General features: G+C 32.6%; 1 protein-coding gene across 1 annotated transcript in view; it reads left to right on the top strand.

The window, feature by feature from the left end:
- The first annotated feature begins 6,970 nt into the window (after positions 1-6,970).
- LOC106663505 (protein apterous-like) overlaps positions 6,971-19,840 on the top strand; it is a 146,850-nt gene continuing 133,980 nt past the window's right edge. The window contains exon 1 of the mRNA XM_014388379.2: positions 6,971-7,208. The gene's annotated coding sequence lies outside the window, so the exon portion shown is untranslated. The remainder of the gene's footprint in view (positions 7,209-19,840) is intronic.

The following is a 19,840-nucleotide window of genomic DNA, read 5'->3' as shown; positions in this document are numbered from 1 at the left end:
GATTCCGAATGAACAGTCAAAAAATAATTTTGGAGGGCAGACCTGCAAAGTGGTCCGTACAATCCTTGTATTTCTGCGATCTTAGTAATATTTACATATATAAACCTTACATTCATATTTAATTATTGGACATAAGTAGTAGATATCGTTTATAGTTTTATATTCCTACTTTTCGTTAAGGATTTAAAATGTACTTTCCTTCCTACTTCTAAGTCGTCAAATATTAAATATGGCATAATATAAACTATAGAGATTTTTTTTAGAATTAAAGCGCTTTCATAAAAATAAAAACAAACAATACTGTGAGTCTTAAATATGGTCGATAACTATCATCCATTCTCGCTCTCCACATTAGTGTGTTTATATCATGAACAGCCTCACCCTGCTTATATCCTTCACAAACCAATAAGATGGCGAAATGCCTCTCAGCAAATGCAAAGCTCAGCAAGCAGTAAGAAAATAGTCTAATATATCGTCGGCTCATCATAACTTACAGACTTGACATCACTTAAATCGTCACATTAAGTTCAAAATCCTTAACATCATCACATCATTCGAAGTCTTCAATCTATAGATAGGATGAATGATGGAGTGAGTGGGGTGTTCAATCCTTTTTAAAAAAAGATAGTTCCTACTCACAGTAAGTTGTTTTCCAACGATACGGATTTCGAGCTCTTAGCTCATCATCAGGTTGAAGGATGTCTACAACCACGTCTCTCGAGATGAATTGCAAAAATAAGACACAATTGCAAGACTCATGCAATTCTTGTCGAGAGAGATGGTTGTAGAAATCCTTCAACCTGATGATGAGCTAAGGGATCGAAATCCGGATCGTTGAAAAACAACTTACTGTGAGTAGGAACTATCTTTTTTAAAAAAGGGTCTTCAATCTATGTTGTGAGATTTTGAAGGTTGCTTTTTAGGAGGTAAAACAGTTACAACCGATGGTCCTTTTTGTATAAGATAAAAAAATAAAATAATAATAATGAGTATTATTGCTTTGCTATTTATATTAATATTAAAATAATTAAATCATATTTCAGGTGAAATTATATTTTTTGTAGATTATGTATACTGAAGAGAAAGAAGGCCAGCTTTGAAATATGTAAGAAGGGAATCCACTATCATTAAAAATTAAAGGGAAGTTTTAAAAATATAATTAAGGAATTCAAGAGATCCGTTAAAAAAGAACTATATTTTGTTAAAATTTGAAACTTTTAAAGGAAGTAAAATTTATTTTTTTAAATTATAAATTCTGGATAATATGCTTGTGAACAATTTAGGAGAAGATAAATGGAAAACGTGAGAGAGAAAATTCAAACCATAGATTGAAGACTTCCAAAGAAGTGATGATGCTCTGGATTTTGGACTGAAATGTGATGATTTAAGTCCTATTACCAGATACGACACCATATTAAATTATTTGTAAAAGAAGGGAATACACTATCATTAAAAATTAAAGGGAAGTTTTAAAAATATAATGAAGGAATTCAAAAGATCCGTTAAAGAAGAACTATATTTGGTTAAAATTTGAAACTTTAAAGCGAGTAAAACTTTTTTAACGGATCTCTTGAATTCTATCATTATATTTATAAAACTTCCCCTTAATTTTTAATGATAGTGGATTCCCCTCTTTTACAAATAATTTAATGTGTCGTCGTATCTAGCAATAGGACTTAGGAAATCATCACATTTCAGTCCAAAATTCTTGGCATCATCACTTCTTTAGCAATCTTTTCAAACTATCGTTCGAATTTTCTCTCTCAAGTTTTCCATTTATCTTCTCCTAAATTGTTCACAAGTTTGTTATCAAGAATTTATAATTTAAAAAAATAAATTTTACTCGCTTTTAAAGTTTCAAATTTTAACAAAATATAATTTTTTAACGGATTTCTTGAAATCCGTCATTATATTTTTAAAACTGTCCTTTAATTTTTAATTTTAGTTTTTTCCTTCATGTACAGATAATTTATTTTATTACTGCACATTAATTTTCACAGTAGTTTGAACAAAGTTGTTTTTGATTCGAGCAACCGCGAAACATTTCAAGCGGCACTTTGACCAAGGAAGATCAGTAATAATTGCCAGCTTGTTTTCATTCTATAATTTCTTCCTTAGCGCTGTCTTAACGTGTAAAAACTGGCGTAAAATTTGCAATTATTTTTTAATCTCAGAATAAGCCGTTTGGAAAGGGGCGTTGGCAATTATCCACCCAAAACCCACAACTATTAGTCTTAATTGAGTCTATTAAAACAGTGATATGCGGGATATTACGAAACAATTAAACAATTAGAACCGACATCAAAAAGCTCATTGTGAAAGAGGCCCGCCTTGGGATCATTACTCTATGACAAGGTGTTATTATATTTTTCTTTTATATAATTAATGCCAGTCGAGTTTGTTTTGAAAGTCAATATTATTAAATTTTTATGCTAGAGGAACCAGCCTACGTAAACTTGTTATTTTCTCTAATTGAAATCACGTGGAGGGGGAATTAAAGAAAAAATATTGTAATAAAATATTCAGGAGAGTCATGATGCAAGATTGCCGAATCAACTCGCTCCATTATAAATGAATTTATGGCACGTCCTCACGAAGACAACTTAAGTCGAAAGTTACTTGATTCGGGTTATGTTCACGTGTTTCATGAAAAAACTGTTCATCGTTAGGCTGGTTGAAGCAGTAGCATCGAAAGCAGTAGTACGTGAAGTTATAACAGTTGTGTTAAAAGACGTCTTTTTTTAGTTTGGGGGTTGATGCAGAAGACAATTTCTTTCTCCACAAAAGACGAATTAACAATAAATTTATTTAGCTTGAGGAAAGATCATAAGAAACTTTTATGGGTGAAGCAATTTTAAGGAGAAATTGGTTGGGAGCATCAGATTGCTTGTTGAAGGAACTCGAATTGTAGTATAAAGATGGTTACAGGAACTTTAGAAACTATAATTTGTTGCTGACGTTTCGACCTTCATTCGGGTCATCTTCAGGAATAAAGTGTGGAAGAAAAAAACCCCCAAATATGAACCACAAGAATAGCACCACACTTTATCCCCTGAAGATGACCCGAATAGGTCGAAACGTCGGCAAAAATATAAAATAAGTGTTTTTCTAAACTACGTCATTCTTGACCGCTCCTCATGACTTCAACAAATTATTAAAAAACAGGTAACTAAGAAACACGCATTTAGAATCTATTTTTAAAAATATTTGACGAACTGCTGTTAAAAGTTGACAGGCGGCATAATTCACTCCTGAAGACCAGCATCTTTACCTTGTTGTGCCCTGAGCTGTGAACTTAATCATAGAGAGACGGTGAGTAATCTTTATTCCACTTCCTTTTTTATACAATACATTTATATTCTTCAGTTTATCTCTGTATATATTAAACCTATTTATTACTCCCATACGATCCTCATCTGGTATTTTGCGACATCTTCCCCAACTCCTTAATAGATCCATCGTGAGCATAAAGTCGTCCAACCATCCTACCTGTACTTCTTTATATTTATAGCTTTCCCTTGCAAAATTCCCTTTTTCCAAAATCATGGAAGCAATCTTTGGTTAAATCCGAGTTCTTGATCGCCCGGGAGAAAGAAAAAAGTTCACGTGTGCTACATATTTTCAACTAACAAAGTATCTCCAAATTTCACAGCATTCTTGCTCGACAACATGACCAAACTCAACAAAAAATCTAAATTATATAATTAAATGATACATTTTTAAATAACATTGCAGCATAAGAAAAAAAAACAGTTATGCCCCTTGGAAGTTCCTTCTTCTAAACTTAAGCGTTATTCGGTCGCGCTGTAAATTTTGAGGAGCCCCTTCCCAATGAAAAAAGGTTTGCCATCGGTCCTCTGAATTCGATTAATCGAATCCGACCGCTCACCTGTTGTTTTCAGTTGGTGAAACTGCATGGTTTCCGCCCTCCGTCCCACTTATAATTTTCCGACTTTTCCTTCTGTTTTCCTCACCCTTAACTTTTCGCCGCTTACTTTTTACCTTCTTCAACCTCTGTTTTGAAGACAACTATGTGAGTGCCAGTCCTGGAACTCGAAACAAAGAAGAATCTCCGTGTGGAAGTACCGAACGTTCAGTTAACCTTATTTCTGTTGATTCTTTAACCTCTTTTTTTCCTATGTAATTATCCCCTTTATTTTTATTGATTGGTGTAACGTAGGTTTTAGAAAAACATTTTGTTTATCGTGCCAACGTTTCGATCTTTAGTGAGATCATCTTCAGGGCTCTAAGCGTTTTCTTGTTTTCCGTGTAGATGTCTGTCGTCTTGTGAGTGCCTGTGAAATATTTATTTTTAATTTAATATTTACACAGTCCGCTACATGTATGATGCCAATAATGTCATAAACGTGATTAGAAGCACATATAATAAAAGATTACGAAAAAATCATATGAAACGTAATTAAATCGATAAATACATAGGTTTACATATATAAAAGTCACGACCTTCATGAGTTCACCCTTTACCTAAAACCATGTCCTGTTTACTGTTTACATTAGTATCAACCATCAAACACCATGTCCTTCCAAGCCAAAGAAAGCTTGTATTTATTAGGGAGTGAATGAACATGACTGGAATGAAACCAATATTACCAAAAAAAAATGTACATAAAAATAAACAATACATTGATATTTATAAAAGTGTAGTCATCCTATTTGATCAGAAAATCTTAACTTCTGAATAATTTTATAATCCAGATTAACTTCTGAACTTTTTTTATGCTAGGCAATTTTCCGACAAGAAAGCGGAAGGATATTCTTTTTAAACAAATTTAAAATTAAAATAGAAAAACAGTTTAATGCTACATTGGATGTTTTACTGTATTTTGTACAAATTGATAATGTTTAGTGACCGTTAATTAATGATTATTAATTGTGATGCTGTCTGATGTTGATGTAGGTTTAAAAAAACATTTCCTTTTCGTGCCAACGTTTCGATCTTGATTGAGAACATCTTCAGAGCCTGATATTCTTAAACATTGTTTAAATTACATAAATAATTGTTCAATTTAAATAATAAAATAACATTTTCTTTATCCAACGTTTCGATCTTAATTGAGATCATCTTGTGTAATTGTGCCATTCTTGCGTGTCGTGTCTGTTGAGTGCCAGTGAGTGTCACAATTACACAGATGACAAACACAAACACTACACTATTGAGTGAATAGAAATACTTTTATTGAATATAAAAAAATATATTTTGCATTGTACAAATTCACTTTTCCACATCCGAAATGTATTTGTTAAATGTAAACAATGTTTGTAAATCCCAGGCCCTGAAGACGATCTCAATAAAGATCGAACGTTGGCACGATAAAGAAAATGTTTTTCTGAAACCTACATCACACCAGACCGCATCTCACGATTTCTGAATAATTATCGATTAACGGTCACTAATCACCACACAAATTTAAACCATGTTTATAAATCCCAGGCCCTGAAGAAGGTCTCAATAAAGATGGAAATTCATTATATTTCGTGGTCTGATTGACCAAATAATTTCTTTCAATTAATTAATCTTTTTATGTAAGGTATTGCTTGAAATGAAAAAGCTAGTGTCACGAGTGGGATTCGAAGGTAGCCGAAGGTCGTGAGTTTTTCATTTCAACCAATACTTTACATAAAAAGATTAATTAATTGTAAAAAGATGGAAATGTTGGCACGATAAAGAAAATGTTTTTTTAAAAACTACATCACACTAGACACGGTGTCTAAATAATATCTAAAATAAATAAAAATCTTAATTGCTTATGTTAAATTTGATTTAAGATATTGACATACAACAGTCGGAATTATTTGTATAACTTATAAAAAAATGAATAAATAAAAATAATCTAAAACTAATTTGTTGAAGTCGTGAAGAGCGGTCAAGAATGAGGTAGTTTAGAAAAACATCTTTTTCATTTTTTTGCCGCCGTTTCGACCTTTATTCGGGTTATCTTCCCGACATAATGTGTGGTGCTATTCTTTTGGTGACATATTGTTTTGTGTGAAAGTGTTGTCTGGTGTGTGTTGCTATAATTTTGAGTGTGGCAGTGGCTTGGTGTCCATGTTTGTATGTGTATGTCTGTTGGTTGTGTTATTCCTGTCCGGAAGAAATGTGTGTTTCTTAGTGACTTGTATTATAATCTGTTCAAGTCGTCAGAAGCGGTCAAGAATGAGGTAGTTTAGAAAAACACTTTTTTCATTTTTTTGCCGACGTTTTGAATTCTATTCGGGCCATCTTCAGAGCATAAAGTGTGGTGCTTCTTGCAGTGTCGTATTGGTTTTGTGTGAAAGTTGTGAGACGACTTCAACAAATTATGAAACAACAGATCACTGAGAAACACACATAATCTAAAACTACAACTGAAAACAAAGAACTTTTAGTTCGTAGTTAAGATCTTGTTAAATGCAACGATAGTATGAAAAGCGAACGGAGACGATGACACCTCCTTTAATGTTAAAAATATTGTATCAAATAAAAAATTTAAATATGTAAATAAAAATTTAGCGGTTTATGTAAAAATTGATGGAATGTGCTAAAAATGTTTTGATTCAGTGAACAAGTCCTTTCGAGCCAAATGAAGTTGTGGAAATAGCACAGCCAAATCAGAGCTCATCATCCGCCGTGACAATATTGAAGACGTTGTGTGTAATGAATAAAAGGGAAAGGAAATTAAACGGAAGAATGAAGAAGAAATAAAGAAAAGAGGGAGGAAAATTGGAAAAAACCTGGGTGGAGAAAAAGCCGAGCCATTTCCATTTTCCACGGCCGTCTCCGGCAGTGGGACCCTTGCGGGAACTGCCCACTCCTGTCAGGCAATCAATCAGTTCCCCCCACTTCGCCGTCGGCCCTGCCTACTTTCCCCTCCGACGGCTCGACGGCCAATGGGAGCGCAAGACCTGGCCATGCCCACTTGGTAGTTCTCGTACCTGCCGCAGAAGCGCTGTCGCGCCGTGCCGCTCTCTCCATCTCAGCATTGTGCCTCGGTACGTCTCGAGACTAGGATGAAAGTCCGTCCGTTCTGATCGCGACTGTGGTATACCTCAACTCTCGTCGACTCGCGCTTCAGTGGTCCGCCGGTCCTCGCCCTTTCTCATCCGCTTCGACAGGCCCCATTTTTATCAGTGATTTATTTTTTATTATTTGCATCACGGTGACAGTGCTATCCATATCAACCAGTCAAAAAAACCACAGGATTTGTTTCGTAAGTACAATAATTTTTTAAATATTTCATCTCAACATAAACAAAATGACCATGACACCATGTTAAATAAATCCAAAAATGAAAAGAAAAGCTGAATATATATTTAATTCGGGTCAATATTGGATACAGTTTAATCATAGTATAAATGTTCCGAAACGTACTGTGCATGTTTTATTATTAAGTATTGTTTAAAAAAAAGTTGTAATTTAATGAAAAGAACAACAAGAACATGCGGACTTTAGCCAGTCAAACGATATTTTAAGATATTAAGTCAACCGAACTTTTACGCAAATAATATTCAATCTTTCTTTAAAAAAAATCGTTAGGTTTTCGTTTGTCGTCCTCTGTGCAGTTTGTACGTTATTTCGATAGAAATAAAATTTAATCTGGGAAGAAGTAAATCGACAATAGAAGGACCGGAGGCGGTCAAATGTTAAAGATAAGAGAAAGCATTTATTAGGTCTCGTGGTCCGCTAGCCGAATCGTGGGTTCGAATTCCGCTCGTGACACTGACTTTTTTATCTGAACCAAAGCCTTAACTAATAAGAGAAAACGTTGAGCAGTTTTCGTAGGATCGACACCGTGTGCCAAGGAGGAATTGACTTAAAACGCGCGCCTTGTAAGAAGGAAAGCGGGAGCAGACCGGAAGCTTCCGTAATGTTTAACGGTATAACCAAAAACCCAAATAAACCAGAACTATACAATTTTTCCTAATTTTTCGAATACTTACAAATTAGAGACCACATAAAGCGATAGACTTTTAAGAACTAGAATATGTTTGTAACATAATTCAAAGGGGAAAAAATATATATCATACAGCTTTACTTACCTTTAATGGTAGAAATTTGGTGTAAATTTCTAAAATAATGTTTGGTGTTTAGTGACCGTTAATTCTGTTAATTAAGTCCGGTGTGATGTAGGTTTAGAAAAGCCTTTTCTTTATCGTGCCAACGTTTCGATCTTGACTGAGATCATCTTCAGGGCCTGATATTCATAAATATTGTTTAAATTATACAAATAGATGTAAGATGTGAAAATAAATTTTATACAATGATGTACACAACAGGGAATTTTTATGTTCAATCAAAGTATTTGTACTCACTCAAAGTGTTTTTTTTCTGTGTGGATGTGTCATTTAATTCTCAATATCGTCACACGAAACACAACAACACATCTACACAGAAAACACACTTTGAGTGAGTACAAATACTTTTATTAAACATAAATTTGCTATTTGTGTGAATTATTGTATAAATTCATTTTCACATCGAACAAGTATTTGTATAATTTAAACCACGCTTATAAATCCCAGGCCCTGAAGATGATCTCAATAAAGATAGAAACGTTGGCACGATAAGAAAAGGTTTTTTTAAACCTAGATCACACCAGACCGCATCTCACCGTCTCTAAATACTTTCTAAAATAAATAAAACCCTTACTTGCTCGTGTAAAATTTGGCTTTAGATATTGACATACTACGGTGAGAATAATTTATGTAAAAATAAATAAATATAATCTAAAACTACAATTGAAAACAAAGGAGTTTTAGTAATTAAGCTGTTCATAACAATTTGACAGTTAAATTTGAATTAAAAAGCAACGATAGTAGTAAAACCGAACGAAGTCCGTCACACCTACTTTAATGTTAAAAATATTGTGCCAAATAAAATGGTTAAAAAAAACTTAGCTGTTTATGTAAAAATTGGTGGAATATGCCAAAAACGTTTTCATCCACAAAACAAAATCTAAAAGAAAAGGGCTAACTAAGTAAATAAAATTTTACAGCATAATTAAATACAAAAGGTTGTTTTTTCATCAAGATCGGAATGCTTTAGAATTGCACTTTAATTTCAGTAACAAAATCCAAAGATCTATCTAAAAAATGATTCAATGAACGATTGTCCAAGATTCTGAGTATTCTCTTAACTAGGTGCTAAGTAGTGAGTCTGTAAAATGAAAATACAGATGAGAAGCTGAAACTAGATTACAGAAAATTTTTGTTTGTTTTGGTTTATAGTCGCATGCTTGTAAAATTTCCATATGCGGGATGTAGATATTTTTGTACGCACGAACGATAGCAAGCGCAATAATAGATTATAAAATTTTAGTTGGACTCTACTACGTTAAATAGAAAAACAAATACACAAAATACATTGAACATCGGGAATTTATAACTTCAAAAAAACTTACAAAGTTGAAAAAGCTAATTGTAAGATAAGAATTATTCGAGGCAACTTAAGATGAAAAAATTCGTAGGACGTAGAATATTGTCTTGATAATGTGTGATAAAAGTCATAAGTACTAAAACTTCTCTAAAAAAATTGTACAACTTTAGGAAAATTGCCAACTTGTTTGCGTAAAATCGTCAGAAAATCTGCTCATGTGCCTACAAACATAAATTATGAAAATATTACATTTAATAACTGAACATTAAACTTTTTTAATTGCTATAAATTTTGATTGAAGGAACGTGTACAAGTAAATTTGAACTGACTGAAAATACGCGATAACAGGCGGATCAGAGAAAATCCAACCCCTACAACGCTATCCGACTGCGATTAAATTGAAAATTGAAATAAATATTATATTATCCTATCTATATAAGTTCAATAAATTTAACTTTCTCATATTAGCAAATAACAACCTCTGAAAAAAGTTAACTTGCTTCGTAGAGTAGATTTTATTGGTGGTTCGGCTGGCCTACAAAAATAACGATTTTATTTTTACTTTTTCATTTACAAAAAATACGACAAAGAGTAAAAACTCCGAAGAAGGAAACAAGTCACTCAATACGTTAATTAATAAATAATTAAAGTATGAAATGCCTCATAAATTGCAGGCAACGAGAACCTGCACATCAGAATCGGTCAGTGCTGATATTTATTAAAAAGCCTAACTGTAAATCTGTAAAACCTATTTAAAAAATAGCAATTAATTTAATAAAATTATTAAAATAAAACTGAAGAATTTCTATAAAAATTTCATATATTCATTTCATTAACCAAATCCATTTCAACGAAGAACAGCTCTAAATTGGATTGGATTTATATAAGCTCAAATCTGCACATGTATGTACAAATATACACACATGTACAGACCCGATCGCAGTCCGTAGACAACTCAGAATTGAAATATAAACAGACAAATTCGCGTTTACCATAGTTCTATCAAATTCGTCCGCATGGTTTCGCTATTTGTATGGAGACTTATAAAAGCCACATAGACTATGGGTGGAAGGTAGGTGTAGCCGTATCTTTTAGTCACTAGAGTGCGAAATAATTTATAGTATAATAATAATAATTTATTTGTACATGACACTTTTAACCAAAAGTGTAAATAAACAAATTGTACATTTTTACGATCTGTGCGTTTGTTAAGCGTACGTATTTAATTAAAAAATATGCCCTTTAAACATCAAGTCCAAACCCTATTTTATAAGAATTTTTCATATTTGGTGTTCATAGTTTCGCCTTTTGTTTCGAAAAAGGAAGAAATGTCGCCAGAATCGTCTGCTTTTCTTTAAACGAAAAAGCTGGATGGTAATTGTTTAAAGCGAAATTTATACAAAGGTGACTAACACTTTTACAAACGGACTGGTATCCAAAATGATTACGAACACCATTAAAACAATATTTAATGTTTAAAAGGGGTAATTTTTTGTACTTGGATACAAAATTATATGTCATTGCCGAGAAACGAGTCTTAGCCTTTCTGAAAATTTTCCGTTTTGCCTGCGGGTGGTGAACCTGAAATTTGCTCTTTCCGATCTTCAGATGTTCGTTAACGACTAAATGGCAACCATTTAAAGATTTTCTCTAGTATTTTATTTCTCGGTTGTGAAAGTTATCATATATTATTTCAAACAACAAAATAAGCAGCTGTCGTACTTACCACGTTATTCTCAAGAACTTAACTGTAAAAACTAAAGCGTTAGTCTAAAAAAATAAATTTATACAGACAATAATGCACATATTAATGTCGTCGATCCAAAAAAAAAAAAAAAAAAATCCAATTTTTCCTCGTCTTATATTTCAATTTTGTTTTGTGTAGGTGTAATTTTACTATCAGTTATCTCCATGTGATTCGTTTTTAGTATCAAACGCAATTTAAATTATTCAGGGCAAACAATTATTTTTAAATGTACATTTGGCGATTTTGAAATAGTTAAAAATTTTAACTGTACAATTTTTATTTACAAACAATAAAAACTGTAGTAAAGGGCTTTGTGTTTCTGCCATAGTTCTATTTTTTCCTACCAATATGAAGGAAAAAGTAAATTTCACCTTTTTTTAATGCTTATCCGTTAAAAGTTTTGAATTCTGTATTGCCGTATGAAGCTGATATCTTTAATAATAATCAATGGGTCCTTTTATGTTTCTTCACGAAATTAATGGTAATTAAACGTTTACCGACAATTTTTAATACGCTGAATAATATTCTAGTGTCAAATAATGGCAGTCGGTTTAAATAAAATCAAATATAAAAATATATACAGCTTTAAGAAATTCGTTTTAATATTTACTTTTAAACAAACATAGTTGAAAAGATAGATATCAAAGAATTGATTATTTAAATGTTTATAAAAAATACATTATCTATTAATGATTAAAAATAAATCATCCTAAAAAAGTTGATTGATTGGTAGATATTAATTTTTTTATTAATAATATTATTCAACCTGGAATAAAAATGACTCAAGCAAAAGAAAAGTTGAGCACATCTATATCAAAATATAAAATTAACATAATTTTGAAGCACGTTTTGTATGGAAACATACTTCATTTTTCAAAGATTATCAATGATAAAAAGTTGCTTTCTACGTTGCATAATTTTTGTTTTTGTTTTTTGCTCAAATAGAATTTTTGAGAGGGTGGGCGATAACACGGCGGCCGTCAGGCCGATAATTTTTGCACTCTCTTCTATCATGTTTTTATGACCTGGAATATTTGCCAGTTATGTAATTTTCCAATGAAATCAGTCGAAAAATTGACATTTTCACGCTGTCGGAATTCCAAGATAGTTTGATTCTTCGCTCGGCTCGGAATAGGAAAAATGGTAAAATATTTTGAATAAATTTAGTGATTTTGGTTTAAATTGTCAAATATGGATAAGATGGTTTAAAATGTTAATCGTTTAGGACATATAATAATAATAATAATAATACCCTGAAAAATAACTAATAACTGATAACTCGAGTAATTTTATGTGAAATATTAATAATTTTTCTAACGGGGAGAAAACCATAAAAAACTTTAATAATTTAAACCAATAATTCCAAAACAAGAATCACAAGAAATTGATTATTTGGAGATCGTGAGGTGCGGTCTGGAGTGACGTAGGTTTTAGAAAAACATTTTCTTTATCATGCTAACGTTTCAATCTTTATTGAGCCCTGAAGATGATCTCAATAAAGATCGAAACGTTGCCATGATAAAAGTTTTTCTAAAACCTACGTCACACCAGACCGCACCTCACGATCTCCACGTTGGCTAACAGTCACTAAACACCACACACATCACAAGAAATATGGCAGCTTCTTGAAACAAAATCACCAGGTAATGATTGAACAGCTGAAGTTCTTGAAGAACTTCCCAAAAAGCTGTCGTATTTCTGACTTTATTTAATGCGATATTGATAACTACACACTTCCCCATACAATTGAAGCCTCCTTACATGAAAATGATCCCAACGACTCATAAAAATGTATGCTCCCGTCCTCGGGATTTAAGTTTGTTACCCATTCCTTCTAAATTATTTGAAAATTAAATCACAAAAGAATTATCTGTACTGCTATTTTGAATAAAATCATACCAGATCATCAATTTGGCTTTCAAGATTCCGTTAATTATCAACTTCACAGACTGACATATTACATTAATTCATATCTCGAGAAGAAACTGTACGCGACTGGGGTGTTTTAGGTGATTCTCAAGCTTTCGAAAAAATACGGCATTAAGGATTATAATACAATCGAAACTATAGAAAATTTTCGAAGTAAACCATGGGTCAAGACTTATGAGATGAAAGAAGTCTTCCAGGTTTGTCTCAGGGGTCAATACTCGCTCCACTGCTGTACACATTTTTTACTTGTGATATGAACACAAATCGATATGCACATAACGCCCAATGCGCAGGTCATACGCTATATTAATAAGTCATCCTTCTTTCACCAAGCTTGACAATTGAAAAATGGAGCAATCTTTGGAAAATAAAGTTGAACCCTTCAAAGCCACAACGCATCACCTTTAAACTCCGCCGTGGGACTTGTCCTAGTACAGTTCGTCAAACCGACAAAGTTACTTATTTAGAACTCACCTTTGATAGAGGATTTGAGAGGAGGAATCAAAATATTAAAGAAAACAGACATTTAACAAATGAAAAAAAATGCTTTACAAACTACTGAACCGTCGATCAAAATTATCACTAAAATCAGAACTTTCAATACCTACTCAAAACTATTTGGACGTACGGGTACCAAGTTTACGTATCGGCCAAATATTCACATGTCAAAGATTACAAAATTTTGAAACGAAGATTTTACGAATTTTTTCTGCCCCTTTTTACATAAACAATAATAGACTTCACAGAGATCTTCACATGTCAACTATTCTTTCGCCCATCAAAACCGAACACAGACGTTTGCACAGTCAATTACAATATCACATTAACGTACAAATACTATTATTCCATTCATCACAATTACCCCGTGCAACTGAAGAGAATATAGATCAAAGACCTCTTGATCGATAAATCCAGAGAAACTGTCAGTGCTCATAAACCGAAATCTAATCCGCTAGTTGTACATAAAGTTGTAGAAGTAAATAAATGAAGTAAAAAAGACATTTTTTAAAGAAAATTCATTATTCCATAGCTTGCATCGCAGTGGCAGGTTGTTAGGGCTTCCGACTCTTATTTTCCACGGTAGCGTTCTGAGTTCGAATTCCGGCTCAGGCTATTAAATTTTTATGTTTTAACAGTTTGTAAAAGTTATTGTAAAATAGTTTGACATCTCGTCCGCGAGACCCAATGGGTAGTTTGACATGAAGCTCTCCTGTATGCTAGAATTTTTTTACCTTCATACGAACTGAAATAAAGGATTTATTTATTTTTTCTATAGAAGTCTGTATTTCAAAAAATTTACAACAAAAAGTATATATATTTAATTAATATTACAAGAAAACACTAATAGTGTACATATGACCATAGGATTTATTTGAAAAGTGATATTCATTTAAATACAGCTATATAATTCGATTCGAAAACAGATAAAATCTATAAAGATTTATGAAAAAATGTGGCATACGAGGTCTACCACCCGTCGTCCATTTGCTGTTCTCGTCCATTCTATCCTTTTTAATGTTTAAGTAGTTTATGTTAACCATAGAACTTATCCGTAAAAGTTTCAAAGTCCTCAAGAATTTAGGGTATATTCCTAAAAAGCTTGAAGAAGGAACTAAGAGCTTTTCTTTCCTTCAAAATCGACTTATCCCTGATTTTTATAATAAAAGTAAGGCTGATATCAAGCAGATTATATAAAATACATTTTGAATTAATATAATATATGTAACTTAAAGTTACATTATTTACTTAGTGGTTTGGGCGTCCTTTAAATATGATTCTAATCTTCCTAAATCCTGATACCGGGATGCGTTAAATTGTAAACACATATAATTACACGTGTGTAATCTTAATGTTAAGATATTAAGATGATGATTGATCAAATCATTTGAATGTTGAGAATAAAAACTTAAAGAAAGGTTGCTATTTATCAAAAAATACGAACTAAATTTTGGCAAATAAGAGTCCATTTTTGGATTTTTATTAAAAAATTTGGACATTAGATTAGAAACGCGTCTGTTTATGATAATAGATGGTATATTGTCGGACCAGACCTGATATATATGTACGAATTGTCGATGACTGTCGAATTGTGACAAATTGCTTCAAAACTTTTCAAGTTGATCGTTTACCATCTTGCAATTGATTCGTATTTGCACAAATGACCATTTATAATTACTTCTATCTGATCTTTCGACTTCTGAACATTTTTATCTTTTAAAGCTCACGTAAAGGAAAAGATTTGAACTTTAGACCCAAACTAGATAGCTTTTTGTTTACTTTTTCTCACCCCTATTTCCATATTTTAAACGAACTGTAAGATTTATTTCAATGCTTTTTTGCTATTTCTAATGCTAGTTAAAAAAGGGACTATTTAAAAAGGGGAAAAATTTGTTTTTAAATGTTCAAACCTTCAAGGGTTGAACATATGATGATTTGATGAAATTGACCTGATTTCCATATAAATTCCATATAAAAGCCTGCTACTTAAATTCCTAGGAGAGAAAACTCAAATCCTCTGTCATATGACATCTTGCAGCAAAACCGTGACAATCATCTACTTCTGGTTTTAGTAATCCGGAATCAAACGTTGGTATTTTCCGTTCAAATAATAAATGTAACAATCATGATAAAGTTTTTGGCTTTTTTAATACATGGTTTTTATTCATAGTTCTTCATCTGCACCGCCATCGTGCTTGCATGGGGACCGTTATGTCCTTCAGAGTAGGCGCGGTATTAGAGGACCTTTCAGGACATCGAGTAAGACAGAAAATATCATAGTTCACCGGAGAATTGCCGATGTTTGGCCTAGGCCTTGATTATCTATAAAAAATAGACTCAAAACACTAAAAAGTCTTTACTATGGTATACATTTCAAGTCAAAATCCTGTCACCTTTTCAGCCACTCCATGTTTTCAAGAGTGCCTTACTGAATCTTCAGTTTTTTGAAATATACGCCATTGTAAATACAGAAGTTTTGATTGCCTCAGTTCCGTTCTACTATCTTCACTGGAGAGCGTTTAATCTTGGTATTTCTTATGATGTCTGTGATGTGAACATGCAGCTTGGTCGTTTCTGAACATTTTGGTACGCTTTCATCTAGTGCGTCATTTCATTCGGCAATTTTTTAAATTTCGTATATACGCCAAGATTTTTGGTGTTCGGTCACAATTATCGACTAGTCCTTACCATAATAATAGATTCTCTTGGGTTAGTCTTGTGGTCATAAAACGACGTCATTTGTATCAATTGCAAGCTTTCGACGGTATAGTTTGTCTTCTTCAGGGTCTTCAAGGACAATCTTAATTAATTTTACATTCATATGTTACAGATTCTTTGGACACTTACAAATACATATTTTTCATTCATATTTAGTCTTCATATTTTAGCTTTCAGTCTCAATTGCTTAGTACATTCGAGAATTGATCAAGCTCTTGTTTATAACCGAAAAAACATATAAAATTGACAAGGCTACTTTTTTAATAGGTAAATGGTTTATATACCGCCACTAGAGATGATGAACAGCCGAAACTGACAGTAAAAACCGGCGATAGGCGGACCAAGAAATCAGAAAATAGCAATCTAAAGCATGTTTGTCAAACCAATTGAAAGCTTTTCTTCTTAGATTATGTACACTGTTAAGCAGGATTTGACAACTAAGAGTTTTTAACTGGTTGCCCGAAAAAAAAATCGCGTGAATGTACTTATGTGAATAATGAGTCTAAGTGTGCAAAACAACATTTTAATGTTCTGTAAAGCGCCGATATAAAGCCCTTTAATTAAGAGCCCTAATTGCCTCGCCGAAAATAACAGGCCCTCATCAGAGGCGCGAGTAAAAAAATCGCGAATAAAAACGCGAAGGGCCAGGCCGAGGTGATAAAACAAGGTTTCTAATCTGAATCGATAAAAAGAAACAAGAATTATCATGATTACACTTTGCAAACATGACATTAAGGCTGGCAGCCGGCAATTACCGAGAAATAAGGCGAAATTAATTGAATAAAAAAAGAAATCGCGATTCCGTGAAGAATATGAAAACAAAACGGAATAAAAAAGGATGTCATATTTCACCGCCAACAGATGTCCGTTCCCCGAGCACAATGCCGTTGTCGACAACAATTAACTCCCGCCGGGAAAGGAAACAAGCCGGGGATGCGGGGTGTCGACATATATAACACATTACAAATGCTGCAGTTTAGATAGGGATAGAATACGCTTCTTTACAAACGGGGTACCCATTGTGGCCATGGACGCTTTTTGTACTTTCCCACTCGTCCGTCTAGAAAAAAAGGACACAGTGGAGATGTAGCAGAGGTCATGGCCTGAAAAATCCGCAAGTACTTTGAAAAAATGCATTTTTTGTCAGAAAACTTCTAACTCATTATGTACTACCAAAAATAAACGAGTTTTGGATTCTTGAAGCTGTTTTATAATGATAGAGTTTTAATTTTTTTGTTTTAAAAATTAATAACTTTTACTAATTGACCAATGTGAGCAAATTTCACCAGCAGGGTACATTACAGGGTTGTAGCACACTCCATATTCATACTTAGAGAAGCAGTGTTTATAATTCAAAAATGGTTTCTTTGCTGTTTGACGTCTCACGATTTTCTAATTTTATAAAGGGCTGGTAAAACCTAAATCCTCAATATGTCATTTAGGGAAAAGAGGCGTGACAATAGAAAAAAACATGAACAGTTCACTCCAAACAGGTGAAAAAGGGTAAAAGTACTTGAGAATTGAATCGAGAAAATTTTTATGTTCGTACTGCCATGTACATACATAAATAGATACATAGATGGAAGGAGATAGATAGAAAGAGATATATATATATATATATAGAGAGAGAGAGAGAGACAGAGAGAGAGAGAGAGAGAGAGAGAGAGAGAGAGAGAGAGATAGATAGATGGATGGATAGATAGGTATTTTTNACCACCCTAGCCATCGCGACCTCGATCCACCCGGTCGCCAACTCCCCATCACAACCTTCAACCTTTCGAATTTGAAAGTTGTTGAATGAAATGGCAAAAAGGAGGGAAAATTCGACCTGCTAAAATGTGTTGTTGTTGATCATTGTTATTGCTGCCCGACTTGACGGTGAATCGAATTCTTATATCGTTTTGTATACGATATTAGCAAATATCACCCCCCCCCGGTCCTGGTAATAGAAATTAACCATATTCTACCTATTACCATCTTCGATGTGGCTAGAGTTTTTTGATTTAGGTGCCAGATTACCTAATGCTTAAATGGGGCAGCATGCTAATTGATATTTAAGAGTTAATTTATGTTGCACCGGGGAGTTTTTTTTCCTGCGCAGTCATTATTACATATTATTGTCGGATACCCTAAAGCTATTAGAAAACCTATTTTATACCACCAATTTGTAAGCAGCCTGTGCATCGTCAATTTAGAAATTTAACCAAGACTATAAGGATGTTTTACTAACAAAAACAGTTTATTAAAATTACTCTATATTTCAGTATCAATTAGGTATCGAATAAATGGACTATACTGATTAGTAACTGGGCGTTAACCATTGCTAAATTGTCTATTTATTTTAAAGGTCGCCTTAATGGTAAAATGAAAAAATTCCCTGAAACAGAACTATGAACACCCTCTATAATGGGAAAATTTATGGACATAAGTTATTGTTGATGTAAACAATTTCTAAAAAAGTAACGTTCATGTTTGTTTTGTTCTGTGTTTAATATTTTTCGATTGTTGAATCAAAATTATTCTGTTGTTCAAAATGGTGAGTTGCCCATGCTGTAGAAATTTGTTTGGGTTTTTTGCAATCATAGATATGTTGTTTTACCCTCTTATCTAGATATTTGGCTGTAATTCCGATGTAACTTGGCTTACAATTTATACATTTGATGTTTTAATTTACATCGCACTTATTTTTTTCTGGTGTGGGATTTTTAATTTTGGACAAAAGGGTTTGATTAAACCTAAAATTTCTATATTGGTACTTCATTGTAAGTATAAATTCATATCTTACATGTATAATTTAAATAATGTTTATAAATCCCAGGCCCTGAATATGATTTCAATAATGTTTTTTTAAACTTAGATCACACCAGACTGCATCCCACGATCTCTAAATAATTTCTTTACTTAACGGTCACTAAATATTACACATAATCATAAATGCTTTTCTTCGCAATGCAAATTAAGGTCTAATGAACTTTTTTGCTACTCAATATACATAGATAGATAGAGACTCTAACTGGTTGCTCTTAATTATATATATAATATATATAATTATATAAGATCGTCATCAGATATATATCAATATATATATATATATATAAATATACATAGATAGATAGAGACTCTAACTGGTTGCTCTTAATTATATATATTTGTATTTTTGTATATATATATTGATTTGAGAATGAACTTTGAAAAGTGGTCTAATCTGACCCGGTAAACCTTTGGGTGTTTATACGTTCGTGTACAACATTCGGTACTCTTTTTAAATTTTCAAATCTTTCTAATTTTTACAATCCTATTATTATTATAAAAAATAATAATAATTTTTAAGGGTGTTTTAACGGCTAAGGTCATTTCACGGCCTAATATTTAAACCTTTCTTAGATTAGCTTCATCCGTTCTGAGTGCAATAAAGCTCTGACTCCAAAATTCACTCATAAACTAATCTATCAAATTGCCATCCAAAGCTGTAATTTAGCCTTTAAAAATTTTTAATTCGGAAGGCCAAATGTATGCAAAATTTTAAATTACAAACTTTATTCCGGTCCTTTAATTAGAATTTCGAATTCTTGTTC

This window comes from Cimex lectularius, unplaced genomic scaffold (assembly GCF_000648675.2).
Source record: "Cimex lectularius strain Harlan isolate CLEC.00 unplaced genomic scaffold, Clec_2.1 scaffold2, whole genome shotgun sequence".
In the NCBI taxonomy this organism is placed as follows: Eukaryota; Metazoa; Arthropoda; class Insecta; order Hemiptera; family Cimicidae; genus Cimex; species Cimex lectularius.
Note: the sequence above shows the minus strand (reverse complement) of the source record. Positions and strands in the feature narration are given on the sequence as shown.